The 4,266-nt window shown below is 27.2% G+C and overlaps 1 protein-coding gene across 1 annotated transcript in view; it reads left to right on the top strand.

Annotated features, from left to right (window-relative positions):
- LOC106681269 (protein decapentaplegic) overlaps nt 1-4,266 on the top strand; it is a 135,300-nt gene that overhangs the window by 81,463 nt on the left and 49,571 nt on the right. The gene's annotated exons all lie outside the window — the stretch shown is intronic.

The following is a 4,266-nucleotide window of genomic DNA, read 5'->3' as shown; positions in this document are numbered from 1 at the left end:
TGATGTGGGATTGGAGGGTTTGGGATACAATGTAAGGGTCATTGTTCACTGACAATAGACATGTGTCATCGGCATACGGAACACGTCACTTAAAATTAATTTTCCCTATTCACATCTGAATTTTTTCCTGAAAGTCACATGAGTGACGAATAGGATGAGGTTTTTCACAGAGACTTTCAAATTTTTGAAGACCGACGCAATGGTTCTTGTAGTACAAAAGCTGGGAAGAAAAAAATGCAGTTATCTCACCCCGATTTTTGATTACTTTAATGAAAACTATGAATAATTAATAGTGAAAATTGATGAGTCTGCCAAGTATAGGTAGGGGAATAAAAAATGGCAAATTTCAAAACCTTAAAAAAAATTAATTTTTTATTCGGAGCTCTATATCTTAAAAACAAACAACACTAAAAAACCTAAGAGCACATTATTTAAAGGAATGTAAATTTGCTGAAATATTAGCCCTAATAGAGCTATTTACGTCCAATAGTTCTATAGATATAGCTTTTTAAAAAGTAAAATTTCTTAAAAATCTTCTGTAATATCTTCTGAAAGATTAGTAGTTAGCTAATTTATTTTGAGAAATCTATATCTCAGAAACTATGTGACGTACAGATGTCTATTAGCTCTCAAATTAAAGTTCGCATGATGGACTATAAATAAGTTTATGACGATTACCTTTGTAGGAAAAATAGTTTTCATGATATTTGCTAAAAACAATTGATTTATAGTTGTTCGGACAATAAGTTTGATTTATGAAAAACTTCATGTCAGAAACCATTGGACGTACAGATGTCTGCCAGCCCTCAAATTAAAGCTAGTTAAATTTACTACAAAATAGTTGATGATGTTTATCTTTGTAGGACTAGTAGTTTTTATGATATTTGACAAAATAAACTCACAAAATGTTATAAATTAACTTTTAAATATTTTGCTGCTCGTATAAAATGTTGAATTTTTGAACAAATATATCTCCAGATCCATAAGACGCACATTTGGCTGCCAACACTCAAAATAAAGGAAATTTAACATAAAGTAGGTTATGACACTTATCTTCGTAAGGGTAGAAGTTTTTATGATATTCACATATGAATATAAATTTGATAAATATAAATTTGTCCGAACAACTATAAATCAATTAATATTAGCAAATTTAATGAAAACTGTTACTCCTACGAAGATAAACATCATGAACTACATTATAGTACATTAAACTAGCTTTAATTTGAGTACTAATAGACATCTGTACGTCAAGTGGTTTTTGAGATATAGGTTTTTCAAAATAAATTCACTAACTACTGATTTTTCAGTATGTCCCTTACAACATTTCATAAAAATGTTGCTTTTTAAAAAGCTATATCTTGAGAACTATTTAACGTAAATAACTGTCTTACGGCTCATATTTTAGCAAATTTGCTCATTTTTAAATGTTGTTCTCTTAGGTTTTCTTGTGTTGTTCCTACTTTTTAAGATATAGAGCTGGGAATGAAAAATTAAATTTTTTTTATCACTTTCGCCGCTCTTTTTTATTCCCCCTACCTATACTTGGCAGACTCATCAATTTTGACCAATAATTATACATAGTTTTCATTAAAGTAATCAAAAATTGGGGTAAGATAGCTGCCTTTTTTCTTCCTGGCTCTTGTACTATATCTACATTGCCGAAAAACACATGTTTGTATCATATCATTTTATATCTAATTGCAAATTTACTAGTTGTATATAATTGTATACAGTTGTAAATAATAATAAATAAATTATTAAAAATTAAAAAAAAAAATTTATTCTCAATAATATAATTAACAAGAGAAAAGGTCCTATGTTTTATACGAGAGGATAATGCAAGCGATCCTCCACTAACCGAACCAGCTATTAGTGCATTGGCAATTAGCTGAAGGCTAAACATCGTCTTCCGCTACCCAAATAATTAGTTAATGAATAGGCTCTTTGTAACCAATAGCAACAGAATATTACTATAAATAATAATCTTTTACGATATTAATTTTTATACAATCGATTAATTAGAATTTCCACTTTATAGAATCAATTTCACAAGAGAATAAAAAAAAAAATTGATGATTCATTTTAGGATTTTACTTCCACTTACATATTAAAATATATTATAATTATTGAATTATATAGTAAGGGGAAGTATCATCATGAGCTATTTTAAAACCAAGAAGAATAAATTATATAATGAAGTGTAGATAGTTGACCGTAGATTAATAAGTGTAGATGGTCGGTTGGTGGGGTCAGCAAAAAACACAAATTAACAAAATATTATTTATTCGTGCCGACGTTTCGACCTCCATCAGGGCTATAAAACAGAAAGAGATAACAACCATAATTAAGAGAAACATTAAATTAAAAAGAAATAATAAACTAGTAGATTTGGAAATATACATATTAAATAATAGTTGATTAATAACCATGGAATGAGACAGTAGTAGATTGATAACAATGAAAGATGTAAAATAATATTATATAGATAAAAAGAAAGAGAGAAATACTTTATTCATCTATGCTGCCTAAATACATCAGGTTGCTATCTCACACAGCATACTGATCAATCTATAATCGGACATATATAAATTATATATAATTACATGGCATAATAAAATAGAAAGAAAACAATTTTTTTCCCTACAGTTTCATTTTACAATCAATTTCGGTCTATACACCAAATACAAATATTTCAATTCATTCATTTTTTTTCTTTCCCTTTTCTGTTCCGTCAATTTCACCATTTCACAATTTTTATTGTATTTTATTGAAACATTAACTCTCCCGAATTTACCCTCCTAGATCCTCTCCAGTAACCCGCTAATCAAATTCAATATTAGATGGTAAAGTGAGATCAGACCATTAATAATAGTCACAGCAGTTGATCAGTTTACCAAAAAACAAACAAATAAATACATTATACGAGAACAAGACTAACACATAGATTCAAAGGAAAATATAATAAAAAGCCGGTTACAAGAAACACTTGAATGGATAAATAAGTTAAAAAAAAAATAATAGTACTAATAAAATCAAATAATTTAATGAATAAATAAGTTAGAACACACAAATCGACAGGTCCACATATTAAAATAAATAAAACAATGAATAATCTCCGAGCTAATTCCCATGCAGGTGATGGTGTTACAATCTCACATTTTTTTTATAAGATGAGATTGTAAGTAGTGTTTAAAAAACTGAAAAATACTATTTTATATCTGCTACAGTCTAATTCCTTGGTTATTAATCAACTATTTTTTAATTTCAATACATCGTTATGTATAATTTCCAAATCTACTAGTTTATTTCTTTCTTTTTAATTTTATGTTTCTCTAAATTATGCTTGTCATCTCTTTTTGTTTTATAGGCCAGATAAAGACCTGAAACTCAGGTCGAAACGTCGGCAAGAATAAATATTTTTTTTAATTATATTATTTTAAATTCTTAAGACAAGGTAATTATTTATTAAATAAATCAAAAATTCGTATCCATTTTTGTCTCAACACTTTATTTTTCACCAGTCCAACGCTTCGGCCATTTTAGCCATCCTCAAGGATATCTTCAATATAATTTCTTCCTCACATTAATTTAAAGTTTCTTTTGCAGGCTATTCTGCCCAGGTCATTTTCTTTATTATAAGTTAAAAGCCTATTTTTTTTTTAAATTTAAAATCATTAACATTTAATTTTCCTATATAAGATTTTTTAAGAATGGTTTGTTATATGGTGGTGTATTAATTGTTGATAATCTTATATAGAAAAATTATATGTTAATGATTTTAAATTTTTAAAAAAATAGGCTTTTAACATATAATAAAGAAAATGACCTGGGCAGAATAGTTTGCAAAAGAAACTTTACACTATAAAAAATGTAAAAAAAAAATTAAACTATTAAGTTAAAATGAACAGGAGACGTAATACAACGTAAAAATAGAAAAGTAGATATGAGAAAACAGAATTTAACACACTAAACGACGGAAAATAAAGAAGTTATTTCAATAATGGTTTGTAACTCATCTTCCTAGATTGTCCAATCTTTAAAGAAAATAGACAATATATCTCAAAGCCTCCCATATCCGTATCTTGCGACTTACGAAACATCGAAAATATAATAAACATTTATAGTCAAGCTACATTGAACATGTATATTTATTTATTGACTCTATATTTATATTGTAACAGTGTGTTAAAGTTTGATTTTGTAAGTAATATATATATATATATATAACAGTGTGTTAAAGTTTGATTTTGTAAGTAATATATA

The sequence above is a fragment of the Halyomorpha halys genome, unplaced genomic scaffold (assembly GCF_000696795.3).
Source record: "Halyomorpha halys isolate HHAL.00 unplaced genomic scaffold, Hhal_1.1 Scaffold19.1, whole genome shotgun sequence".
Lineage (NCBI taxonomy): Eukaryota > Metazoa > Arthropoda > Insecta > Hemiptera > Pentatomidae > Halyomorpha > Halyomorpha halys.
This window is presented reverse-complemented; position numbering and strand designations above follow the sequence as displayed.